This window comes from Myodes glareolus, chromosome 5 (assembly GCF_982192425.1).
Source record: "Myodes glareolus chromosome 5, mMyoGla1.1, whole genome shotgun sequence".
Classification (NCBI taxonomy): domain Eukaryota; kingdom Metazoa; phylum Chordata; class Mammalia; order Rodentia; family Cricetidae; genus Myodes; species Myodes glareolus.
In genome coordinates this window covers 87,022,737-87,050,558 of record NC_142030.1, presented here as the reverse complement: position 1 = coordinate 87,050,558, position 27,822 = coordinate 87,022,737, and the positions used below count along the sequence as shown (strand labels likewise).

Below are 27,822 nucleotides of genomic sequence, written 5' to 3'. Positions count from 1 at the left end.
ACGCCAGTGAGGGAATGGCTGTGCTGGCAAGTTGAGGGCAAGCAGGTGAAGAACCAATCCTTCCTTCCTCCGTTGTCCCGATACAGGCTTTCAGAAGAAGGTATGGCCCAGATTAAAAGTATGCCTTCCTGCCTCAAGGTCTGGATTAAAGGTGTGCCTTCCATTTCTGGATTATAGTTCATTCCAGATATAGTTAAATTGACAGCTAAGTTACTCTCCAGATATCACACAGTTTGGTTACAGGATGTGGAGAAATCAGGTTGGTAGGACTGGAGAGCTTCCTCCATGCAGGCTAGCTTCCAAAGTATGGGAAGGCACATAAGTCTTCTTCTTCTTCTTCTTCTTCTTCTTCTTCTTCTTCTTCTTCTTCTTCTTCTTCTTCTTCTTCTTCTTCTTCTTCTTCTTCTTCTTCTTCTTCCTCCTCCTCCTCCTCCTCCTCCTCCTCCTCCTCCTCTTCTTCTTTTTCATTTTTAGATAGGGTCTCACTATATAGTACTTGGAGCTTACTATGTAGACTGGTCTTGAACTCACAGAGATCTGCTTGCCTCTGGCTTCTATGAACTGGAATCAAAGAAATGCCCCACCATATTTCTCTTTCTTTCATTTTCTTCCTTCCTTTCTTCTTTCCCTTTGTGTGTATGTATAGTTTTTTTTCCACAGGTTTTGTTTTGGTGTTGACATCTTCTAATTAAACCTTTGCAAACACAACACATATCATTGACACTATCTTGGTATTATACAAGCTTTTTGTTTGTTTGTTTTGGTTTTTTGAGACAAGGTTTCTCTGTGTAACAGGCTGTCCTGGCACTCAGTTCATAGACCAGGCTGGCCTTGAGCTCACGGGCCTTTCTCTCTGCCTCGTGAGTGCTGGGATAAAGGTGTGAGCCACCACCGCCCGGCTACAATCTGATTTTGAAATTAGTCAATTTTTTTGGGGGTGTACACAGAAGCAGAGGTAGGTGGATTTCTGTGAGATTTAAGCCAGCCTGGTCTACATAGTGAATTCTGGACCAGCCAGAGCAGCAGAGGAAGAATCTGTCTCAACAACAACAGCAACGAACAACAACAACTCCCCCCAAGCAAAACAAAACCCAAAACACAAACTGAAAAGAAATGAGTCAATTGGGTTCAATCATCATTTGCCTTCTTTATGTTGTGTTTTGGTAATGGGGTTGGAGTTGTATTATAGAAGACTTCGGCATTAGCCTAGGTGGTGCAGCATAAGGTATTTCAATAATATTTACCATAGCTAATATAGAATCACCCTAGATGTTCACCAAGAGATAAATGGATAAAGAAATTGTGGTATATTTACACAAAGGCATTTTGTTCACCTGTAAAGAATGAATTTTTTTTTTTGCTTTCAGGAAAACACGTGGAAATGGAGATCATCATGTCAAAGATAATAAGATCGAGGAAGACAAATACCATGTGAGGAGTCTAGACCGATTCAGAGGAAATAAAAATAGAAGGGGGCCGTGTTAGGAGAGAAGGGTCTAAAGGGAGGACGGAAGGGACAACAGAGGGTAATGGGAGAGAAGAAAAACAAAATGTCACATATTTTGATATGTGATAGAATTTTGGGGCTAACATTGATTCTTCCATATTCTATAAACATGTATATGACATGAAAATAGAATGGAAACTATTTGGAGGGAGAGAGAAAGGCTGGGTAAGGGAGGGTGGGAGCAAATATGGGTCATTCATGATTTACGTGCCTGAATATGTCATAATGAAACCCATTATTTTCTATCTTAAAAAGTATTTTTAAAAGAAGCAAGAGAAAAATAAAACAAGTCTCCCCCACACTTGTCCACCACAGCATCCATTGTGAGCTCCTCAGAGAGACTCAAGGGCCAGTCTATGGAATGCTCTGGCTTTCTACAAATAATAGGAAACTGTGGATGTCCACAAGTTCATTTTTTAAAGAGACAACTCTTTTACAAATCACTATTTCTGTTGCTGTTTAATTGTGTATATGTCTGTGGGTAAGAACGTGCCTGTGAGTGTAGTTGTCCACAGAGTCAGGCATCAGATCCCCTGGAGCTGAAGGTACAGGTGGTCATGAGCTATCTGACCAGTGCGGGGCGGGGGGGGGGAGGAACGGGACTAAGCTCAGCTCTTCTGGAGGAGCAGGAATTGCTCTTGACCATTGAGTCATTACTGTGGGCCCAGAGTGAATACTTCTATTCTTTCCTTGAAAATCATGTTTTTTTCCTTTTTTTTGATGTTTGTATGTGTGGCCCTGCGTACATGCATACCATGGTGTCTGTGGGAGATCAGAGGATAACCTTGGATACTGTTTATATTGCAATGATCACAGGATAACCTTCACTGGGGGAGGAGGCTTGTTTGTTCTTGGCTGCCCAGACTTGAAATAACCACACAAAAACTGCTTGACCAATGACTTAAGTGCATGACTAGTTAGCTCTTATATCTTTGGTTAACCCATTTCTATTAATCTGTGTATTGCCATATGGCTGTGGCTTACCAGCAAGGTTCCCACACATCTGTCTCCAGTGGCAGGCTACATGGCTTCTCACTGACTCCGCCTTCTCTCTCCTAGCATTCAATTTAGTTTTCCCGCCTAGCTTTAGTCTGTTAAGCCACTGGCCAAAACAGCTTTATTCATTAACCGATAAAAGCAACACACATATATAAGGACTTCCCACACCAAACCTTGGGTAACGGCTTTTGATGTCCATCTTGTTTGAGAAGGGGTCTCTTGTTTTCCACTGAGTACACCAAGCTAGTTGGGCCATGAGCCCCCAGGATTCTTCTGTTTCTGCTTCCCACCTGGATGTAGGCACACTGAGATTACAGAAATACCAGACCATTTCCAGTCCAGGATTCTGGGCTCCAAACTCAGGTTCTCATACTTGTATTCCAAGTGCTACCCACTGAACCATCTTATTAGCTCCCCCAGTTATGTTTATTCCAGGTTTTGTCTTAAAAAACAACAACAACAACAACAAAATAATGTGCTTGAGATGTCATATTCGTTATCTTAGTGACTATGTTCTAGAAACTCCCATTTACTGAGATTGCAACTTCAGGGGCTGTGCTCCATTCAGCTGATGCAAAAGGGTCTGTCAGTAGGCAGAGACGAGCTAATGTGGGTTTGATTGGCTAATGTGAGTTAGGGAAGGCTTCAGAGGGGAGGGGGGTTATTTCTAGTTAGTATGCAGAAGTGTTGGTTTTCTTATGACATCTCCACAGAAGTGAATCATGTTCTCTGCTCGCACACACCCTCCTCACCAACTACTCTTTCTTGTTCCCACACCTGTCCCTTTCTCCCCTGCTCTCAAGTTGCATACAAATATATAAAAGTCTAGATTCTGCATGAGAAAAAACATGCGATTTTTGCTTTTCTGGGTCTGATTTCTTTTAACCTCTCTTTCCAGTTTAATCCACTTTCCTTGAGATGCTATCATTTCATATTTCTTTTTTTAAATAGCGGAATAAAGTTCCATTCGTATCGTCCTAGTTACTTTTCTATCACTATGTCAAAGCTCTTATGCCAAGGCAACTTAGAAAACATTTAATTTAGGGCTCACTTATAGTTTTAGCGGTGAGTCCATTATTATCATGGCGGGGATCATGGCAGCAAACAGGTGCTGGAGCAGTAGCTGAGAGCTTCAACGTTGAGACAGCAATGTGTACATATACATAACACACACACACACACACACACACACACACACACACACATAGAGAGAGAGAGAAAGCTGGAAATGGTGTGGGTTTTTGAAACCTCAAAGTCCATCCTAGTGACATACCTCCTTCAAGAAAGGCCACACCGTCTAATTCGTCCACCAACTGGGTACAAAGCACTCAAATATCTGAACCTATGGGGGTCATTCTCATTCAAACCACCACTTGTATATTTACTTTGTTTGAAAAACCTACTCATCTGTTGGTAGACTTCCAGGCTGATTCCTTATCTGGGTGACTGTGACTAGTACAGCAATAAACACAGATATGCAGGTATCTTTGACATGAGCTGATTTAGATTCCTTCATGCGTCTACCTAGGAGTGGTTGACCCGGGTCACAGGGCAGGCCTAGTTTTAATTGTTTTGAGCAATTTCTACATTGAGGAGAGGTAGGGAATTGTTAAGGGGTTTTTGTTTGTTTGTTTTGTTTTTCTTTTTCACTTTTTAAGATGGGGTTTTACTTCTTTGTGTAGTTCTGGCTGTCTTGGAACTTACTTTTTTTTTTTTTTTTTTTTTTTTGAGACAAGGTTTCTCTGTAGCTTTGGTTCCTGTTCTGGAACTAGCTCTTTTAGACCAGGCTGGCCTTGAACTCACGGCATCCACCTGCCTCTGCCTCCGGCATCCACCTGCCTCTGCCTCCGGAGTGCTGGGATTAAAGGCATGTGCACCATTGCCTGGCGGAATTCATTTTGTATGCCAGGTTCCCTCAAAGTCACAGAGATCCTCCTGGGTCCTGTGAGCACTAGGATTAAAGATGTGTGCCATCATCACCACTGCCACTACTCAGCTGTAGGGTTTTTGAGAGAGGAAGCATCTCCCAAAGACATCAAATGCAGGACAAAGGACTAAAGAATAAAAGTAAGGAAGAGCATTGAGAAGTAGCACATAATTGTTGACTGGTGTGTGTGTGTGTGTGTGTGTGTGTGTGTGTGTGTGTGTGTGTGTGTGTGTCTGAGACAAGGTTTCTTTGTGTAAAAGCTCTAGCTCTCCTGGAACTCACTCTGTAGGCCTTGAACTTAGAGATCCCCCTGCCTCTGCCTCCAGAGTGCTGGGGTTAAAGGCCTACACCACCACTGCCCCAGCAACATGTTTTTAAAGTGGAGACAAAATAATTGGTTTAAAAAAATGAGACAAGATCAGTTTGAGCCTAGAATCCTTCATAGGTCACCTACTTGACCTTCTCTGAATGGTAGTTTGTCAATACTGTCTTTAAAATTGTAGTTCAGAAGCTTCTAAGAACCAGCAGGGTGTAGCATACACTAGTAATTCCAACATTTGGAGATAACTTAAGGACATCTTCGGGTCTCTTGTGAGTTCGAGGCCAGCCTGGGCTCTAAGAGTTCTCACAAAATAAACAAAACATGAATGTAACTGTCTTGCCCATCTTCCATGTTACTCTGGCTATTATGATCTAGATCTTGAGTATGTTTAAGATGAGGAATTAGCTGGGCGGTGGTGGTGCACACCTTTAATCCCAGCACTCAGGAGGCACAGGCAGGCTGATCTCTGTGAGTTCGAGGCCAGTCTTGTCTACAAGAGCTAGTTCCAGGACAGGCTCTAAAGGTACAGAGAAACCCTATCTCGAAAAAACAAAACAAAACAAAACAAAAGATGAGGAATTAAAATCTTCAAGCACTAATGTATTGGTTTTTAAAGTCCGCCACCCCTATTTTTAGATCAAATCTGCTTTCAGTATACGCTGTGATTGGCATTTAGGTGAGCGGAGGTAAGTAGATGCTCAACCACAACAGATCACAGACATCAGTGATATTGCTTTGCAAGTATGTATCTTGATTTAGGTCAGGTGATTGATTGTTTATGATTCCTTTGAAGTATTTATGGTGGAATAAGGCTTTTATAGCTAAGCCCCAAAGACAAAGCATTTGTTTGCTTATTTATTTAGACAATGCCTTTAGTCTTATAGTGATTAAATTTGAATGTTTGGAGCAGTTGCCTGTAGTATGTAATTCTGTATTTCATAAAAGTGACTACTTCTCAAGTGATGAAAATATTAGCCAGTGGGAATACAAACTTCAGTTATTGGTTTCAAAAACTATTTTTAGTTTCAGTTATTTCCAATTTTGTGATTTAAGGTATTTTTTTTTAAAAAGATTTTTTTTAAAATTTGTGTGTATTTCTGTGTCTCTCAGGTATATGCCACGTGTTATGTGTAGGTTTCTGCACCATGAGTACAGGTGCCTGTGGAGGCCAGAAGAGGGCATCAGATAACCTGGAGTTGAGTTGTAGGTGCTGCAACTACACTGCATGATATAGGTGCTGGGAATCAATCTCAAGGCCTCTGCAAGAACAATATGTGCTCTTAACTACCTCTGACTCCTGTCTCTAGCCCTAAATTTGTGGTTTAAACTTGCATTTACCCAGACCTCTGAAAGTTGTTTAAACCTGGATGGTTGAACATATTATTTTACTTTCTACTTATTTAGCCTACTTTTAAAAACAAGAAAAACATTTGAAAGTATTCCCTAGTGTGTTTGTCTCTTTCAGGACAACTGTTCTGATTAGTATGGCAAGCCAATGTACAAATAAACAATTGCACTTAACAATTTACTGTGGAGGTTTTGTAACAAATTCCCCTCTTGTCCATCCCGTCTGCTTCCTCCTCTTACCTCTCATCTATGGTGTCACTTACACCCCCATCACTCCCGTTCCCTCCCAAGCAGAAGCCACTGTCTGTGGATAACCCTTTCTTCGATACCAACTTATTCTTTTCCTCTGTGGCTGTCGTCTATCCTCTATTGTGTTTGAAGGAATTGCCAACCCATGTTCTGGGTGAAACTGCCTCTCACCTTCCGAGAACCTTTGATGATTTCCTCTGTCTAAAGCACACTGACCTTTGCTCGCTCAGTTAGGTTCTTCTATGGTGTTCAAATAATCTCCAGGTACATGCCATTACAAACCAAACTGACCTTCCTTAGAGCCCCTGCATATCTGTCATCTTTACCTCACAGTTTTAAACTGGTTTAAAATGTTGGAACGATTCATCTATCCCGGAAGTTCCCACTTCCTTATCTTCTGGTGCTCACCAGCTCAGCTCAGCACAGCCTCCAGACTTACGACTCTGTGGAAATGCCCTTGTTCCCCTTCTCTCTTCCTTTCCTTCTCTCCTCTCTTGCGGCATAGTCCTGTGATGACAGCCCAGGCTGGCTTCCAACTTAATATGCTTTGCATCAGCTTGAGAGTGCTGTGATCACAGGCGCTGGCAACCGTGCTCAGCTTCTGGACTCTTATTCCATCTTTAGCGCTCTACTGGGACAGGACTGCCAGAGAAGAGAGATCCCCTAAAGGAAAGATCGGGTGCCATGAAAAGACCAAGGGAAAGGAATACTGGAAGGAGAAACTGAGCAAAGAAAAATAAACAAAAGCAGCCCTAACTCCACCAAAATGGTGGGACTACCTATTATTTGTGGTTTTTATTCAAACTTATCCATTACATTCTCCCCTCAGCTACCCTGCATCTAATGGCGTTGTGACCAACTCTATTGTTTATTATGTCTGTGGTTGAGATGTGTCTGGCTTGTTTTGAAATACTACACATAGAAGATTTTGGGTTCTCTTCCTCAAGTCTGCCTGTTACAGTTAGCCTGTTATGCACCATGAGGAAGGAGAGAGACAACTCTATGGGTTCCAAAGATTTCAATTATTCACCACATAGGCAGGACAGGGACTTGGGAGTCTTGTTTCTCCTGGCAGCCCTGAAGAGGGGCAGAAATGGGGCTGATAATCACAAAAACCACAAACATTTGTTGCCATGTTACAATTACAATTTTCACCAATCAGAAATCAAAGATTAGGGGCTTCCTAGTGTGTTCCATTATTGTCAACTGACATACAACGCAAGCCTTTCAGTCCAACCAATCAGATTCATTCATTCTTTCTGTTGTTAGGAACAGCCATGATGTTTGTAGAGAGCTAAAGATGCATAACAACCATTTCTGTGACTTAGGGAGGAGGTGGGTCAGCTATTGGAAGATTCTCAGCTCCCCTCGGGCTTGGGAATCTGAACTTTGTTTCACCCCACAGGTAAAATGGAGTCTGAAGTCAAATGGCAGTACTCAGGCCAAGGTGCTTTTGCCTGCTCCCTTCACTGCAAAGTGATATCCTATGTATTTAAAACTTTTACGTTTCTCCCCATGGGCTGGAGAGATGGCTTAGTGGTTAAGAACACTGGCTGCTCTTCCAGAGGACCTGGGTCCCATTGCCAGTACCCACATGGTAGCTCACAACTGTGTGTAACCCCAGCTCCAGAACACCAGACAACCTTGTGCAGGCAAAACAGTAATGCTCATAAATAAATGAACAATAAAGAGGAAAGAGGTAAAAAAGCTTCTCCCTCCAGGAAAACCTAAATCAGCTGTTCTTCCCCCTCCTGCTACCACTGCCCCCTTCTGAGAGTTTCACACTTATTTATTTAGTGTGTGCATTGTCATGTACACACCCATGGAGGTTAGAGAACACCTTGCAGGAGTTGGCTTTCTTTTTCTATGAGGTGGGGTTTTGGGACTCAAGCTCCGGTTGTCAGGATTGTAAACAAGTGTCTATTCCCTGGAGCTTCTCAGTGTCCATGGCTGCTCCTTTTCTGCTCTTGCAATGCTTTGTCCCTGTGGTGGGCACTTGCTGTATTCACACCTTTGCCCCTGCGCTGGGCACTTGCTGTATTCACACCTCTGGTCTAGGTACTTCTCCTCCACAGCTGCTCTCTGCTGGGATGTAAGCCCCGTAAGCTCAAGGGTTAGACCCTGCTTGTGTCCTTATCCATCCCAGGATCGAATATCCAGCCAAGTCCATGGCAAGTGATGTGCATATTCTTTTGGTCATCATTGTTTCTAGAACTTGGAGCTTCAAGTTGTTAAACAGCACAACACACCAATGAATGAAAAAAAAAATGAGCTTTTCATTTTTACCCCTAGTTAAATAGTAAAGTTGGGATGGCTGTTCTTGGTTGTCAGCCTGACTATATCTAGAATGAACTACTATCCAGAAATGGAGAGCACACCTGTGATCTGGATCTTGATGCGAGAAGACAATGTGCATTTGATCTGGATCTTGAGCCTGGAAGGCTCACCTGTAATCTGGGCGTGAAGTCTATATAAGGGCAATGGAAGAAGGAAGGGTTTGTTCATTCTTGCCCTCGCCTTGTTAGGGCATCTATTCCCACTTCTTCAGCATCCCAGCACATACAGAAGCCCAGCTGAGACACCCAGCCTCATGGGACTGAGCAACTACTGGGTTCTTAGACTTCCCATTCACAGATAGCCATTGTTGGGTTAGTTGGCCTGCAGGCTGCAAGTCATTCCAATAAATCCCATCAATATAAAATTCCAATCAATATATACATATTCATTCCATATGTTCTATGACACTACAGAACCCTGAGTAATCAGAAGTTGACCAGAAATAGGCACAGCTTCCAGAGTCCAAAGAGCCAGGAGGTAACAAGGCCCTCTTGTTACACAGTGTTATGTGGAGATGATATCCTAACCCTAAATATTGTGAGTTTCCCCCAGCCTGGTTTTATCTGTAACGAACAACCTGCCCTTTGGTCGCTTCATGTTCTAAATAGATGCAAGCAATTAGGGAATACTCTCTTTAACAAGTGGCTTCTGGGGAGAACGGAATCACCACTGTGAAAATTGGAAAGGAATACCGTTGACCTTCAGTGGCAGCCTTCTGCTTGTATTATTTATGACAATACCATCCTATAAGTCAAAGGGGAGAGGATGGCCGTGTTTACATACTGGAGGCAGCTGTGTTTTCCCAAGGTTGGGCCGGGGGAACATCGTTGCTCCTATCTTTTCCTAAACACTCGAGAGATGAGGTGACTGTGACCTCAGTTTTCCTCTCCAATTTAGTTCTGCGGAGGATTTGGGGCTCATAATTTCAGTGAGTGTAGGAAAGACCCTCTCAGACATGGCAGTCCACTTTGGATTTCCTCAGCTATCCATTATGTTTCCCCTCAGCTACCTGAGCGCTAACGGTGCTGTGACCAAGCTCTCCCATCCTCAGTCCACTGCCCTGAGCAGTTCTGCAGTTTTCTTCACAGCCTCTTCCACCATCTTTCCTGATATACAATAGCAAGAATCTCTGTGTGTCTGTCTGCCTGTCTGTCTGTCTGTTGAACTTACTGACTCATAGTCCAGGCTGGCCTTGAACTCATGGCAATCTTTCTGCTATGGTTTTGAAGTCCTGGGCTTACAGGCATAAACTTGGCTCAGCATCACTGTCTCTACCTTCCTTGGCCTCAGCAATCTCTGAAGCTTGTCTGATGGAAATATTATCCCCTCTGCCAAGAGCAGAGCAAGGTCTCCATAGATCATATTTACAGGAGGAAATAAAGTGGAGTCAATCACGGGCTGGCTGATTAAGATGATGTCTAGGAGGGCAGCATTTCTTCCTCATTTGCTTTAAGGTCTTTCCTCTGTGTTTATGGACGCTGAAGTCCATTACTTCCTTTGCTGCCAGAGGCTTTTAATGAGTATGTTCCTATGTTGTCTGTCCCAAACTCAGACAGGAATGATTCTGTATTCTTCTTGTAAAATTATGATTTTAATGGCTTAGTTAGAATGCTTTTGTAAATATGAAGCAAAAATAAAAGATTCAAAAATGGTACTTTAGGGCACAATGTCTTTATTTTTCTTGTGTGTGTGTGGTGTATATACATGTGTAGGGATGTCTTCGTGTATGTGGAATTTTTTTTTTTTTTTGCGAGACAGAGAGTGAGCTACTATGTGACTTTGACTGATCTGGAACTCTGTGTAGACCAGACTGGCCTTGAACTCCCAGAGATCCACCTGCCTCTACCTTGAAAGTGCTGATGATTAAAGGCATGTACTACATTCCAGGCTTTGAAATTGTTTTCTAAAAGTAATATATGCTTCTGTGGTGGTGTGAATGAGAAAGACTCCCATAGGCTCACATGTTTGAATGCTTCATCCCCAGTTGGTGGAACTGTTTGAGGAAGATTGAGAGGTGTGGCTTGTTGGAGAAGGAGTGTCACCAAGGATGTGTTGAGGAATAGTACTTTAACTATGTGAAAGTGTGTTACATATGTTTTATGTTGCGGAATATTACTTTAACTATGTATAGATGTGTTGCATTTATTTATGCTGCATTTTTTACATTAACTATAAACTGATTGGTCCATTAGCTCAGGCTTCTTATTAACTCTTATAACTTATATTAGCCCATTATTCTTGTCTATGCTAGCCACATGGCTCGGTACCTTTTTCAGTGAGGCAGTCACATCTTGCTTCTTCTGTGACAGGCTCACAACTGCAGAGAAAATGGGCTTCCTCCTTCCCAGAATTCTCCTGTTCACATTGACCCACCTCTACTTCCTGTCTGGTTGTTCCGCCTATACTTCCTGCCTGGCTACTGGCCAATCAGTGTTTATTTAAAATATAATTGACAGAGTACAGACCATTCTCCCACACCACTTCCTCCTCTCTCTTTTTTTTTTAAACAAAAGAAAATATCCATAGTCCATTTTTGGGGAATGTGAGTATAGTTTTCTAGGCTACTTCCTGCTGGTTGGGGACACTGATAATATTATGGGGACCTAAAGAAAATTTAGAATTATGATCAAGTCCTGACTGGAGTATCCTGTAAGGCTTGATCATCTCAGGCAGCATTTTAAATTTGTTCTGTAGAACTCTGACATCTGGGCCATCTATTCACACTGGAGATTTCTCAGGTGGTCTTCCTTGATCAAACCTGATTGCTGTATTTATTTAACGATGTAAAGGTGTATTGCTTTGCCTGTCTAAGACACTTGATTGGTCTAATAAAAAGCTGAACAGCTAATAGCTTGGATATAGAGTGAAGCATGATTAATAAAAACTCAGAGACAGAAATTGGGGTTCAACCTGAAGTTCAGAAAAGCAAAGCAGCCAACCACTAGCTCTTACCTCTATATCAGTCTGAAATGGTGATCCTGCCTCCAGGAATCTCAGAATGAGACTGAGACTGAGAGCTGTGTCCTCGGATTTGTAATCCTCTCTAGTTCTGGGAATTAGGGCATGCACCACTACTGCCTGGTTTCTATGACAGGTTAGTGTGGCTACTGGGATTAAAGGTGTGTGTCTAATGTGGGATGTCCTTCTGTATATGTGTCTCTTTTACTGGTTAATTAATAAAGCTGTTTTGGCCAATGGCCTAACAGAGTAAAGTCAGGCTGGAAGAGATATAGAGAGACAGTAGGCAGGGGTGAAGGAGACACCATGAAGCTGCCAAAGGAGGCAGATGTCATGTAGTTACCTAAGAAGCAAGGGGTAACAAATCATGAACCTTGTGGTAAAACATAAAATAATAGAAATTGGTTAATTTAAGATATAAGAGCTAGCTAGAAATATGCCTGAGCTTTTGGTCAAATAATGTTATAATTAATATAGTTTCTGTGTGATTATTTGGGTCTGGGTAGCCAGGAAATGAACGAGCAGTCTCTGCCTACAGGTATCCCTGCTGTAAGGTTGGCCAGTGTGGCTGTTTTACTTTTCTGATCCTCAGGAAATCTTTATTTATTAAAAAATAAATAAAGTATCACTACAGTAGAGGGATAGGTGGGGCTGGCAGGCAGAGAGAGTAAGTAGGAGGAGGAATCTAGGTTCAAGAGAAGAGAATGAGGGAGAAGAGAAGGAGATACCCAGGGCCAGGCCAGGCAGCCACCAAGACATGAAAGATGCAGTAAATGTAGGACATACAGAATAAAAGAAAGGTAAAAAGCCCCCAGGCAAAATGTAGATGAAGAGAAGCAGGTTAAATTAGGTTATAAGAGCTGGTGGGACAAGCCTAAGATAAGGCTGAGCATTTATAACTAATAAGTCTCCATGTCATGATTTGGAAGCTGGTTGGAAGCCTAGAGAAAGACTGCTATGGGGTGGGTTTTGAGATTTCAAAAGAAATGCATTGTTCTGTCAAAGCTGGCCTCTACCTCCACATTGTTCCAGTTAGCACTCCTGGCCTAATGCTTGTGGATCAGATGTAGGCTCTTGGTTCCTGCTCCAGCACCATGCCTACCTGCCTGATGCCATGCTCCCTGCCATGATGCTCATGGACTCACCCTCTTATTTTGTTTTAAATTATGTGTGTGTGTGTGTGTAGTAAGTGCACATCCATGTGGGTTCCTGTAGAGATTAGAAGCGGTCATTGGATCCCTGAAGCTGGATGTTACAGGTAATTGGGAGCCACCCAATGTGAGTGCTGGGAACTGAACTCTGGTCCTCTTCAAGAGCAGCAAGGGATCTGTTGCGATATCTCTCCATGCATACCCTTACCCCCATGTAATCTACAACTTCGCTTGGTCACGATGTCTTATCATAGCAATGGAAATGTAAGTCAGCTTCCTCAAATTGCTGCCAGACTTGTTAGAACATTAGGGCCTTCCCAGCATTCTCTACTGACATTTACTTTCTGGGCACAAGACAAAGAGGAGGTTACTTAATCTATTAGTTACGACAGTGTTGCTGTGACAAATACCTGACTTGGGAGGGAGGATTGACTTCCCACACAGTTCAGAGCTGTCGGCTGACTTCACGACTTTGGTTATGAGGTGAGCCTGAGCATCATGGGGACATGGTATGTGAAGGAGGAGACAGTTCACCTCCTACTGGACGGAGAGCAGCAGAGAAGTACCAATGATGTAACAGGAAGAGATCAAGGCAATGTACAGACCCAAGGGACACAGCCTCTGTGACCCTTTTCCGCCAACGAGGCCCAGCTTCCCACAGTTCCAGTACCCCTGAGTAATGGGTTGTGCCATTTCTTAGGTCAAAGGCCTCCTCATCAAATTGACCCTGGGAACTCCTTCACTGACACGGAGGTGTGCTGTACTAACCCAGAGGCATTTCCAGATCGAACCACGTTGATAGTGAAATTTGTCATCACTGGTGCTCTCTGTTAGCTGGACTGCCAGCTGAATGAGAATGCCTAATTAAACTTTTTTTTTTCCTGAAATGGTTTCTCTTTGTAATAGCTCTAACTGTCCTGGAACTCATTCTGTAAACCAGGTTGATCTTAAGTTCGCGGAGATCCACCTGCCTCTGCCTCCCAGATGCCGGGATTAAAGAGGTGCACCACTACTGCCCAACAATATTTCCATTTTTAGGTATACATATACATGCATACTTCAAATAGTATATGGACATATTTATGCTGAACATGTGGTTTATTACTTTTCTGAAACTAAAAGCTAACTAGGTGTCTGGCATTTTTACTTATTAAATCTGGCAACCCTGCTCACAGACAGGAAGACCAGAGTCTGAGGACAGCAGAGTGCACACAGTGGGACCCTACCTAAAAATGCCATACATGTGCACAAAAGTTCCTTCTGGGCTCAGAAATACAGGTACAGCAATTTTGTCATGTGAATCAGGAGGAGAGCAGTATGCAAAATTCTAAAACCCAAGACTGTGTCCATATAGAACACAGCTTCACATCAAAGGGAATGAGGGGCAGTTGGTTCCAAGTCAAATATGAGCGACCTTGGCCAAGGAACATGGATTCAGATGACCCTGAAAAACACATTTCATGATGGAAGAGTTTCATGAACTTTGTATCATTATAAAACAAAAGGAAATAGTAAGTCAAGGCATTTTACCAAATATATCAGGAAGGCATGTTCTGTACAGCCAAACAGGCCAGCACTGCCGCTTCCAGACATCATCTGCTGGCAGGATTAGCTTTGGGCTGGGGGAAGCTAGTAGTCTGCTAATAATTCATTCCAAAGGTTTTTATCTGCCAGTCAAAAGGACGTAAGGTCAGACACAGAGGTGGACAATAGATGGCTACGGTCGTAGTTACTTTTCTATGGATGTGAAGAGACACTGTGAGCAAAGCCACTTCTAAAAGGAAGCTCTTAACTGAAGGCTTTCTTACTGTTCCAGAGGGTGACTCATGGTGGGGAAGATGGCCGCAAGCAGGCAGGCATGGAGATGGACTGACTAGAAGCTGAGAGCTTACATCCGATTCACAAGCATGAAGGAGAGAGAGAGGGAGGGAGAGAGAGAGAGAGAACGAGAAAGCTGGGGTGTGTGAGCATTTGAAACCTCAAAACATACTCCCCCTGAGATACCTACTCTAACAAGGCTACACCCCCTAACCCTTCCCAAACAGTTCCACCAGTAAGGGACAAGGTATTCAAATATTTGAGCCTATGGGGACAATCCTTATTTAAGCTAGCACAGCTACTATGATTGCTAGTCTTGGTTGCCAACTTGATTACATCTGGAATTTAACTAAGACCCAAATGGTGGATCTTTCTTTCTTTCTTTCTTTCTTTCTTTCTTTCTTTCTTTCTTTCTTTCTTTCTTTCTTTCTTTCTTTCTTCCTTCTTCTTTCCTTCCTTTCTTTCCCTCCCTCCCTCTCTCTTTCTTTTTGTTTTTTGAGACAGGGTTTCTCTGTGTAGCCCTGGATGTCATAGAACTTGCTCTGTAGACCAGGCTGTCCTCAAAGTCCCAGAAATCTGCCTACCTCTGCTTCCCAAGTGCTGGGATTAAAGGCGTGCACCACCACTGCCCGACTTTTATATAAAACTGTTGAAAATTTGTGGGAAAATAAAGAAACTGATGATGCTGGTCACTTGCTTTTAGCATGTCTAGATAAATTAACAAGGGAAAAGAGTAAGCACCACAATAATATTTACCAACTTTTGGCACCTCACATCTCAGAATGTGGTGAAGGACAGCAATGAACTCAGTGATAAAATTGACCAGCTCCAGATGTGCATAAACAGTCTAAAAACTAGTTCTTGTAGTCCAGGCTGGCCTCAAACTCATGGAGATCCACCTGCTTCTGCCACCCCATTAATCCCAGCACTGGTGTGTGTGTGTGTGTGTGTGTGTGTGTGTGTGTGTGTGTGTGTTCACATGCATATGAATTCAGGTGTCCTTGGAGGCCAGAGGATCCTCTGGAGCCCGAGTTACAGGTAGATGTGAACAAGCCTGTGTAGGTGCTGGGAGCCAAACTTAGGTCCTTTGCGAGTGCAATGTTCGGCCTTCACCACTGAGCCATCTCTTCAGTCCCCATGCGGATATTTTTATGCAGCCTTATAAGTTAAGATCCAATTGTGATTAGACAGTTTTCTTTTTGTCTTTTTATTATTATTGCTTTGAGGCAGGGTCTCCCTGTGTAGCTCTGGCTGTTCTGGAACTCACTATGTAGACAGTATTTGACACAAAGAAGTGCCCTGCCATGTTTGTAGATTAGCGAATGGCCTGTGGTCACAAATAGCTCCACCATAGCTCATTTACACACAAGAACTTTCTCTAAGTTACAAGCACCATCCCAAATTCTCTACCGCGCTTTCGAATATGTAAATTCCCTGTACACAGGTGGAGAGGCTCTTCGCTCAGCCCCTCCGGTCATCAGCATATAGCCTCAGGCACAGGTTTCATTACAGCCTATTATTATCATAGTTTGCAAAGACACAGATGCAAATGACTGTCATTAATCCATCTACATCTTCACTGGCCGGGTTTCTGAGGAGCCTCCACCCTGCCACTGTGTTTCAGGACGAAGTGCCTGCCTCACTACTGATTATGGCCTCTGACAGACTTAGCATCCTGGTCTATGCTCAGTGCCAGTGAAACTGATGTAGATCAAGCACACAGCTAATGAATTTAACAGCCTCATTAGGTAACTCTGCCTATCCTTGCTACTTCAGAGAAATGCTCTGGGCATTTTGAAACAGGCATTAATGGAGCAGGCTTTGGGGAGTTCGGGTGCATGCCTTCTTGCATTTGCTTCTCTCTTGCCCGCTGCCTTCCTACGAACAGCTTGGTGTTCTGTGCCATCTCCTACCCATCCGCTTGTCAGGTCCCATCTTCATGCAGGGTCCGCTACCCATCGGCTGAAGGAAGCAGTCATCTTAAATGGTCCCAAACAGTCCTTTATGGCCCATTATTTATTTACTTGATCCTGAAGTCACAAAAAATTATATAGACTGAGATTTGAAGCTCCCCCATCTCTTTGGCTCCTGTGAGTTTGTGGAGCCTTCTTGGCTGTGAGCTGCATGTAAAATCATGCTCTTGCAGCCAGTCTTCATTTGGTTTAGATGTGTTCTGTCCAGATTCGCATTGAGGAGTTGCTTCCAGCCTGCCTCTTCCAGTGTCTCCCTTTCTGTTAGGCCGTTTCCAATGTCCCGTGGGACGCCTGGTCCTTAATCCTCGTGGCTGGTTCTGTGTACAAGGATCTGTGGTAGGACTCTGTGAAGTTCAGTGTATTTTTAAATTTATAAATCTCTGCCACAGAATATGCTCTTCCCATGGAATGTTTTGAGAAAGACGTTTATATTCTATCCAAAACTTATCCTTTACGTATTTTCTGCAAATACTTTGTTCGATTTTTATCAGCATGAATTTTTTTCTGTTTCATAATCCACACACTGATATGACCCGCAGAGAGTGTGAAGGTATATATATGAACGGAGGCTGAAGGAAAGCATTATTTTTGTTAAATTATTATGAGCAGAAAAGAAGGCACAAAATAAGCAAATTATTTTCATAGTTTTTTCTTTTTGAGATAAAACCTGACTTTTTTTTTTTTTGCTAACCTATCACATACTTTGATTTGGCCTCAAGCTTGTGATCCTCCTGCTTCAGCCTCTTGAGTGTAGGGATTACAGACCCATGTCACCATGCTTGACCTTAAATTTATTTCTCCTCTTGCAGTGTTGAGGTTTGAACCCAGAGCCTTACCCAAGACCTTTGCCACCACAGCACATCCCCAGTCCTGCTTCCATAATTCTTAATGAGAAACTTAAGCACACGTTCAGCTCAGAGCTGGCTGTAAGAGTTAATATCAGCTGAGTGAATTTTTGGATGAAGATTTTTTTTTTAAGATTTATTTTTTATGTATACAGTGTTCTGTCTGCATGTCTGCATGCAGGCCAGAAGAGGGTGCCAGACTTCATTTCAGATGGTTGTGAGCCACCATGGGGTTGCAGGGAATTGAACTCAATACCTTTGGAAGAGCAGCCAGTGTGGAGAACCAAAACTGTGAACCTGTTCCACCTTGTCTGAAGGTCAGAGAGTTTGAGCTTATTTTGCTTGCTCCAAGTCGTTGACAGCAAGTGTGGCCTGACCTAAGGTGTGGTTACTTGGGGTTTTGGACGTTGAAATGGCCTATAGACATAGATCTGTTCCACCCTGACCAAAGGTCGAAGAATTCAGGTATACTCATGCTTCCTATTTTCTTCAAAAAAAAACTTGGGGAGTGGCTGCCTTCAGGATACTTGGTCAGGGGTGTGTTCACTACCCAAACATCGAATGCTTCGCTCAGGAAACAGTGGCTTAATGTCTCAAGTTTTGGAGCACGCATCTGTTATAGTTGTCCTTTGTGTCACATTAAAGCAGTCTTTTGCCTTTATCCCCCCTTTGGATTGTATTGGTGTATGCAAAATTAAACATGGGTGAACTCAGAACTCAAAACTGAGGAATTCAGTATTCAGTATTTTGCTGAGTGGCCCTCCTGATACTCTCCTGCGTCTCTGTGTTTCTTTCTTAGCGCTCTTCTTCCTACCTAACATTTCTAATTCTCACACCTTTACCCTGGAACATATGAACCCGCTGTGGCTGAGATCATGGCAGAAGTCACCCCACAAAGATGGATCCTGACAAGCCAGTGCTCTTGACCACTGAGCCACCTCTCCAGCCATCTGATGAATATTTTTAATAATAGTCTCTTCAATGTTTTAATAATAAAATTACAATAATTTTTCTCACAAGTGTATTATAAAGATTTAAGTCGAGTTGAGTGGTGGTGGCACATTCCTTTAATCCCAGCACTTGGGAGGCAGAGGCAGGTGGATCTCTGTGAGTTCAAGACCAGCCTAGTCTATAAGAGCTAGTTATAGGACAGGTTCCAAAGCTACAGTGAAACCCTGTCTTGAAAAATCAAAGGAAAAAAAGATTTAAACCAATCTTTATAATTATTTAAAAAGTGTGTGTCACATAAATCATGCTAGAAATAACTTTTCCCAATCTTCTACTTAGAAATGTAATTTTGGGATCTCTTAAGATGATGTGATGTGCTATAAATATTTTAAAGTCTTTCTATATAGCAATAAAGAAGCATCTTGCAACAATAAAGGAAGCATTGCATTCCCACCTGTTGGAACATGGCCCAAGAATGGAGTCATGTGAAGAGAGCTCTGAGTGCTTGTGAAGAAACCCCAAGAAAACAACATAAGAGTCTTGTGAACTCAGTTTCTCAAAGCACAAAATCCTTCTTGGAATGTGTTTTTGTGCTCCTCCCAGGGTTAGCGGGTGGGAGTGATCTTACTTCAGATTACTCACCATTGCTTGCTGTTATTTAACAAAGTATTTAAATTATCCTTTATATGCTTGTTATGGAATAATCTTTTTGTACACTGTGAAGATGTGTCTTTGCTGAGGTGCCTTTCAATTGGGTCAATAAAGGGCTAAATGATCAATAGCTAGGCAGGTAGAGGTTAGACAGGACTTGCGGACAAAAAAGAGAGTGCAGGGAAGGAGGAAGGGGATTGACAGCCAATGCAGAGGAAGCAGGAGATGAATATGCTGTGCTGAGAAAAGGTACCACCACGTGGTAGAGCGAAGGCAAGAAATATGGGTTAATTTAAGTTAAAAGAGCTAGTTAGTGCTGAACAGTGGGCACACGACTTTAATACCAGCACTCAGGAGCCAGATGCAGGTGGGTCTCTATGAGTTTGAGGCCAGCCTGGTCTACAGAGCTAGTTCCAGGACAGCTAGGGCTGTTATATAGAGAAACCCTGTCTTCAAACACAAAAGAGCTAGTTAGTAATGAGCCTAATCTATTGACTGAGCATTTATAATTAATAATAAGTCTCTGTGTGGTTATTTCGGGAGCCAGCTGGCAGGACAGAACTGACTGGCAGGACAGAAAAACTCTGCCTACATATGCTTCCAAGGAAAAACACTTTTTTTTTTTTTGCCATGTGTGGCTTGTCCTTGTGATTGTGTGTAGCTTGAACTCATGAGAATGTTACTCAGGTGACCTCGCTTAAGCCTAGGAGTATAAATTGTCTGATGCATTTATCACTCCATTCTCCCAGGCTCAGCTGCCTCTTAGGGCAGTGACACCAAAAATAAAATGATGTGTGTGAGGAGAGCCCCTTATGGATATGAACATACCCCAGCACTCTTGGTGGATGCATAGCCATAGATGTGCTAAGCTCCATAGCTCTTCCTAGATCTCTGTAACTTTCTTTGACCTTTTTTTTCTTCCTCCAAGACAGGGTTTCTCTGTGTAACAGCTCTGGCTGTCCTGGTACTTGCTTTGTAGACCAGGCTGGCTTTGAACTCACAGAGATCCACCAGCCTCTGCCTTCTTAGAACTGGAACCAAAGGCATGCATCACCACTACCCAACACTTTCTCTGAATTTTAGTAAATGGTTTAAGGCCACTCACTCTGGTAGGTCCCTTGCTGAAGTTCTAGTGTAGGTTCAATGTCTCCTTGTTGGGGAATATTATTTTAAGGTGTGTTGCTTTTGTTTATGCTTCATTTGATTAACTGTGAAACTGCGATTCTTTGCCTGTCTAGAATACCTGATGGTCCTAATAAAGAGTTAAATGGCCAATAGCAAGGCAGGAGCATGGATAGGCGGGGCTGGCAGGCAGAGAGTATAAGTAGAAGAGGGGAGCACAGGGGGCAAAAGAGAACAAGGGGAGGAGACCAGGGGCCAGCCACCCAGCTACACAGCAAGCCACGGAGAGAGAAGCCAAGAAAGATACAGAAACAGAGAAAGATACAAAAACCCAGAGGCAAAAGGTAGTCCAGATAACACAAGATAAGAAAAACTGGTTAGGAACAAGCCAAGCTAAGGCTGGGCATTAATAACTAAGAATAAGCCTCCATGTGGGATTTATTTGAGAACTGGGTGGTGGGTTCCTCAAAAAGTCAAAAGAACAAAAATATTTTACACTTCCTAGTGTAAAATCTCACCAGTTTTGGGACATGTTTTCTTTTCATATCTTCTATCCACAAGCATCATGACTTTTCACTTGTAAGCACTTGCCATACATTTTTAATGTTAGTTAGAGCAGTAAAACAGCTCTGCTTCCCTCTCCTTGTGTACAGTGTCCTGGATGGAAGTTTCATTGCTGCTGTGGATCTTAGTAACCTAAGAACAATCTTGTTTTCCTTCCTTAGGTCAAGAACTCAGGTTGTCCTTTACAGGAAGTACTTTCTAGTGTCTTTTTGGCACATCTGAATTGCCAGTGTTGGTATTTATTGATTGATTGGTTGGTTGGTTGATTTTTTTACAGTGCTGGGGATTGAACTCAGGGCCTTAAACATGCTAGAAAAGTGCTCTACTGCTGAACTACACCCCCCATCTTATCAGTGTCATTGCACTCTGGGGCCCTCATAGAGCATACTGTTGCTTGAACCTAAGTGCTTTGATATCATGATTGGTTGATCTGATAACCGAAGATGGCGCGTGACTAGTGAATGTCAGGGAAGCATAGTCAGCATGAACAGTTTCTAAAGGTTGACTCCTATCGTGAGTGAGATAGAGAGGTGCCATGAAATAATTGTTTTGCATGCTGTGAAAATGTGTTGCTTTCACTGGTTTAATAAAGGGCTAAATGGCCAATAGCTAGGCAGGAAGAGGTTAGGTGGGACTTGCAGAGAGGGAGAGAGTGCAGGGATGAAGAAGGTTAGAGTCAACAGGAAACTCAAAGAGAAACAAGATGACTAGGCTGTGCTGAGCAAAGGTACTGAGCCACATGGTAGACCATAGATAAGGAATATGGGTTAGTTTAAGTTGTAAGAGATAGTTGGTTAACAAACTTAAGCAATTGGCTGAGCACTTATAATTAATAATAAGTCTCTGTGTGGTTATTTGGGAGCTGGCTGATGGGACAGAAAATTACACCAATAGAGAGGAATGGGATTTCCTCACATGACTTAAAAGAGTGCATGCTTCTACAAATCTCTATGTAATATTTTCAGGTGATAATTGACCATGGATAACCGAAACTACAAAAAACAAAAACAAAAACAAAAAAAAACTAGTATGACTGATGGCATCACTGGATGGGTATTACATCTAACTTTGTGCTGACAGAGTTATAAGCTGCTGTCTTTAAGTGTTGCCTGGGGTCTCATTCAGTCACCAACAGGATGTTCCTGGAGCTGCTGGAGTTACATAACACACCCTGAAGCTTCATTCTAATCATTGATACTAGGATTAGCAGCTGGGCTGCTGGGCTTCTGAGCTGTAGACAAGCACTTGGCAGCCGGGAGCTGAAATCTTTGCTATTGCGTGTGCTGGATATGTGACTATTCATTGGTGTTGGTGTGTTCTATGTGACCTCCCCCCAGAAAAGACAAGCATATTCTTTTAAAGGTAGATTTATTTTCAGGTAATATAGAGAACTGGCTCCCAAGGTAACTGCCCAGGTAGCAGACCACTTTTTATTTTATTTTATGCTTTGGTTGTTCTTAGTGTTTGGTGGAGTGGCACCAAGTGGCAGCAAGGCATTATTTGTTTGTACCTCTGAGACGCCTAACATTGTTCTCACACTCTCTCAGTACTGCCATAGTCCTCAGAGAGGGTGCATAGGGTGGGAGGCATTTAGCTTGGGCATTTAGCTAAACTGTGTGCCAAGGAGAGTCATTTGATGTCTGATTGACACCCTAGTTGGCAAGCTGTACTATAAATGTTTGAGAGATCTTTAGTTTATGTTTTCTGTGCAAACTCCAAGAGCTAGTTGAGTTTAGCTCTGATAATGAGAACCTCTATCTTTGTACCTACTAGAAAATTCTGTGACAGAGAATCTCAAGTCAGAACCTGTTGATGGAATTTCTGTCCCATCCAGTCCCACAGCTGTTCAGTCCCAAAGAAACACACAAAGGTCTACATTAATTGTAAACTGATTGATCTATTAGTTTAGGTTTCTTATTAACTAACTCTTACATCTTAAATTAACTCATAATTCTTGTCTGTGTTAGCCATGTGGCTTGGTACTTTTTATCAGTGGGGCATTCTCATCTTGCTTCCTCTGTACTTAGGTGATGACTGCAGACTGAGCCTTTCCTCTTCCCAGAATTCTTCTATTCTGGTCTCCCTGCCTATACTTCCTTCCTGGCTACTGGCCCATCAGCATTTTATTAAACCAATACACGTGACAAATCTTTACAAGATACAAGACCACTGTCCCACAGTAAGAGCCCACACTGGACTAAGGGTATCTACACAGCACTTAAATGACCAAGTGAGTTGTGAATGCCGACTGCCAATTTTGGGAGTACAGACCAGGCCAGCCTCAGGGTGCAAGAGTTCAGTAGAAGCTGCTTTTAGAGTGAAAGGAGAAAGGACAGACTGAAGGAGCTGCTTTGACCATCAACTCCCTGGTCCTTGCTAAGTGGAAATGGTTCTTCACTCATGGATAAACTTTTATTCTGTTTGGCCATCTGTCTTGTGTTCTCCTTTATCTCTTCCTTTCCTTTCTTCCCTTGCCTCTCCTGCCTCTTCATTCCTTCTTCCACACAAATTTGATCTGTAGTCCAGACTGACTGGCTTTGAGCTCACTGTCTTGTCTCTGCCTTCTAGGTGATGTCGTTACACGCCTGTGCCACCAGGTCTGGCTCACTGCTTTTGGTTCTCCTCTCTTCTCCTCTGTGGAGCTGGAGACCTTGAACCCAGGGCTGAGCGTATTTTCACAGTGCCCTTCTTCTTAGTCATAGCCTCAGCTCTCCCATTGACCCTGCATGTGGGTCTGTGTGAATCGCTTAGTACACTGTGAAGATGTATTGCTGTGATTGGTGTAATAAAAAGCTGAATGGCTAATAGCTAGGCAGGAGGTATAGGTGGGACTTCCAGGCAGAGAAAGGGAAACTGGGAGCAGGAATCTAGGTGTGTGGATTTCGCCAACAGACTCGGAGCAAGTGGGGTATGCTGTACTAAAAAGAGATAGTTGAGCCACGTGGCAGAGTATAGATTAAAAAATATGGGTTAGCTGGGTGGTGATGGCACATACCTTTAACCCCAGCACTCAAAAGGCAGAGGCAGAGGCAGGCAGATCTCTGTGAGTTCAAGATCAACCTGGTCTACCAAGTAAGTTCCAGGGCAGGCTCCAAAGCTACAGAGAAACCCTGTCTTGAAAAAAACAAAACAGAAACAAACAAAAAGTTTCTTTTTTCAACATCCCAATTCCCTGTTTTCAAATTTTTCATAGTATTTTATTATATGATGCTTAATTGTTACAATCTACCTTTTCGTTTTGTTAGACTACAAATTTATTAAAAGTAGGTTCATGTCCAGCTTATCTTACACTCTCTAGACGCTCCACAGTGGTGCTGTTATTGCTTTGGCAGTACTGGGCTGTGCATGTATCACCTTGTGTGTGCTGTTTGTATGGTTAAGGTCTATTTATTTACCTATATTATAATTGTTTTTCTCTTCTCCTCTTTCTTTTTCTTTTTCTGAAACAGGGTTTTTCTCTGTAACCACCCTGGATGTCCTGAAACTCACTCTGTAGACCAGGCTGGCCTCAGACTCACAGAGATCCACCTGCCTCTGCCTCCTGAGTTATTTATTTTTAAAAAGATTACTTTTCATTTTTATGTGTATGGATACTTTTGCACCATGTGTATGTATGTATGTATGTATATATATCCATGTTTGTGTAGTGTCCAAAAAGAACAGAAGAAAGTATCATATTGTATCACATTCCCTGGTACTGGAGGTATAGATGGTTGTGAGGCCCTGTGTGCTACTGGGAATCAAGCATGGGTCCTCTGGAAGAACAGCCACTCTCTCCAGTCCTATACTGATTTTTACTTTTGAGATAAGGTCTTAGTATGTAGCCTTAAACTCTAGATCATTCAACCTTAATCTTCCAAATGCTGGGGTTACAGGCATGAACCACCCTATCCAGCTTGGCTAGACATTCTTGATGTTTCATCCTTTACTCTGGAAACATCAAGTGTTAGTTGTATACAGCTTTGAGCTTGGAAATTACACATGGGAAGCCTGGACACAGTCCATGCTTTGAAGAATACGTTCAGTCTCTATCCGCAACTGTAAGTCTTTATTAGATAACTGTGCCAATGAAATCAAACCCTTTCTAAGTTAGCAAACAGCCTAACCAAGGGGTTTCAGACAGTGGATGTGTCTGTTTCCTCTGCTGAACCCTAAAACAACTTGTGCTGCCCCACTGCAGTCTGTTTGAGGAGCTGAAGCTCTTTTCATGCCTATTCCCAAAGGTTGTGATTCCCCCCTCCTTTTTCTCTCTTTCTTTCTTTCTTTCTTTCTTTCTTTCTTTCTTTCTTTCTTTCTTTCTTTCTTTCTTTCTTTCTTTTAAAGAAAGACAGGGTCTCACTACATAGCCCTCAGTGGCCTCAAACTTGCCATGCAGACCAGACTGACCTAGAACTCACAAGAGATATGTATGCCTCTGCCTCCCAAGTCTTGGGATTAATGGTGTTCACCACTGTGCCTCACACATCTATTTTTCTCAGTAGACAGAGAATTCTGAGATCATATATGTAATCATGAATATTGTGTGTGTTTCAGGCAATGTCAGAAATCTAGATAGTGGTTGATTAATGCTTTTGTAATTGAAAGGACTCTAGAAAATGTGGTAAAAATATCACTATTAAATGACAATCATAAGGAATTAAAGATCATAGAAAAATGTAGAAAATTGGATATATTTGACATATTCTCAAAAACATGTTTTCATCTCCCCATTCCTCCTGTAGCTGGGTGACCTTTGTATAGAATTAGAGAATTTTATTTATTTATTTTTTTGGTGGATGGAAATGGATTTGTCTCCTTGAAACTGTATCTTTTTTATTTATTTTAGAAATGTAACAAGAAAAAAGAGTTTGAATCAAAATACATCCTTAAAGGTCTCCTTTTCTTAGAACATTTGACATTTAAAACTCATTATCCCTTGCTACTCAAGTTGACCTCAAGTTAAAAAGGCATAGAAATTAGAGGGCAGAGGAAAACACAGGAAACCAAAATCAGTGAGATGAAATGCAGACATGGACAGAAGGTCTGCAGAGTGGCCAACATATTGAAGGTACCTGACAGAAAGTAGTCCGTGGGGGAGGGGCCTATTTTGATTCATTTGATGGAGAGGGAAGTGCCTAGCATTGTGGGAAGGCATGGGGGGCTTCATGGCAGGAGTGTGTGGCAGGAACTCCTCACATCTTGACTGACAGGGAAGCAAGGAAAGGGAAATGTTGATGCTCACCTGGCTTTTCCCTTTTGTCTTTCTTACTCTGTTTGGGGATTCTGCCCACGCAATGGTGCCAACCTCCTCGATTAAATTTCTCTGGAAATGTCCTCAAAGATATTTCCAGAGATGGGTGTACAAGGTGACCCCAAATCCAGTCGCCTGGATAAAGACTATTACAGCAACAATAATAAAGACAACTTTAAGCTAGAGAAATCTCAGGAGAATGAACAAATTAGGTAGCACCCCACAGTGGGTGCAGAGAACATATTTATTTCTTCCTTTTAAAGGATTGCTTTTTAGTCTTCTGTCATCTATTACCTGATCAGTTTCCCCTCCCTCCTCTCCTCCGAGTCCCTCCCTCCCCTTTCTCCCAGATCCGTTCCTCCTCCTTTTCCCTCTAGAAATGAACAGACCTCCCAGGGATATCAACCAATCATGGCATATCAAGTTGCAGTAAGAGTAGGTACCACCTCTCATATTAAGGCTCCACTAGGTAACCAGTAGAAGAAGGGTCTCAAAAGCAGGGAAAAGTATCAGAGACAGTGCCAGCTCCCACTGTTAGGAGTCCCATAAGAACACCAACCTATGCAATAACATATATGCAGAGGGCCTAGGTCAGTCCCATGAAGGCTCCCTGATTGTTGCTTTAGTCTCTGTGAGCTCCTCTGAGCCCAGGTTAGTTGATTCTATGGGGTTTCTTGTGGTGTTCTTGGCCCCTCTGGCTCCAACAGTCCTTCCCCCTCTTCGTTCACAGGATTCCTCGAGCTCCACCTGATGTTTGGCTGTGGGTCTCTGCATCTGCTCCCAACAGATGCTGTTTCTGGTTGAAGCCTCTCTGATGACGATGATGCTAGGCTCCAGTCCTTGTGTATAGCGGAGTATCGTTATGAATCATTTCATTGACTTTTCTTTTTTGCTGCTTATATTTGGTTCTATCCTGGTTCCTGGTGCTCTTGGCAGTGTCAGGGGTGAGCTCCCTCTCAGTGGTATGTATGGCTCTCAAGCTGGACCAGTCATCGGTGGTCCACTCCCACAGTTTCTGTGCTGCCTTTACCTCAGCACACCTTGCAGGCAGGACAAACTGTAGGTCAAAGGTTTTGTGGTTGAGTTAGTGTCCTAGTTCCTCTGCTGGAAGCCTTGCCTGGTGACAGGAGAGGGTCAGTTCAGACTCTGTGTCCACCATTAGCTAGGGCCATCCTTGTAGATTCCTGGGAGTTTCCATTGCCCTAGGCTTCTGCCTCACTCACTGCTGAACCCCCCCTCCAATTCCAGCTATTGCTCTTGACTCATTTTGGACACCAGCAGAGTTCCCTGTTTATGGCAGAGTCCTGCTCCCTAGGTAATTGCAGCGGAAGTCTGCCGTTTTTCTTGACCCAACCTTCAGAGCAAAGTCCCATCCTTGTTCTTCAGAATTCTCTGTCTGCAGTGGGAACTGGGGAAACCTGGAAGTGCAGAAGAGCTCTCCAGGTCTGATGGACCTTTAATTGTCTGTAGCTGGAGGTAGTTGGAGCAGCCATAACTTTGCCTTTTAATAGCTCCCCCTCCTGTTACATGTGATGTTGGCTTTTCCTCTATGCCCGGATGCCCTCTTGAGTAAAATGAGGATAGGAAGAAACTCTGGAAGTCAGAGTTAACCTGAGATAAATTTAATGAGAAAACTGAACCAACATGATTTTTCAAACATATTTTACAGGCAAGCGTGGCAACATACTTCTATAGTCCCACACTTGGGAGGTGGATCAGAAGTTCAAGGTTAGCCCTTGATACTTAGCAAGTTCAAGACCAGCCTGGGCTACATAAGTCTCACATCCCCAAACAAACAAGCAAAAAACAAATGAAAATCAGCCCAAACCAGATTCTAAGAATGGTACTCCTTGTCCCCCAGGTTCAGAAACTCC

At 42.8% G+C, this 27,822-nt stretch overlaps 1 pseudogene; it reads left to right on the top strand.

Annotated features, from left to right (window-relative positions):
* Window positions 1-26,752, top strand: part of LOC125398365 (BCL2/adenovirus E1B 19 kDa protein-interacting protein 3-like pseudogene) — a 74,692-nt pseudogene extending 47,940 nt beyond the window's left edge.
* Window positions 26,753-27,822: the final 1,070 nt, after the last annotated feature.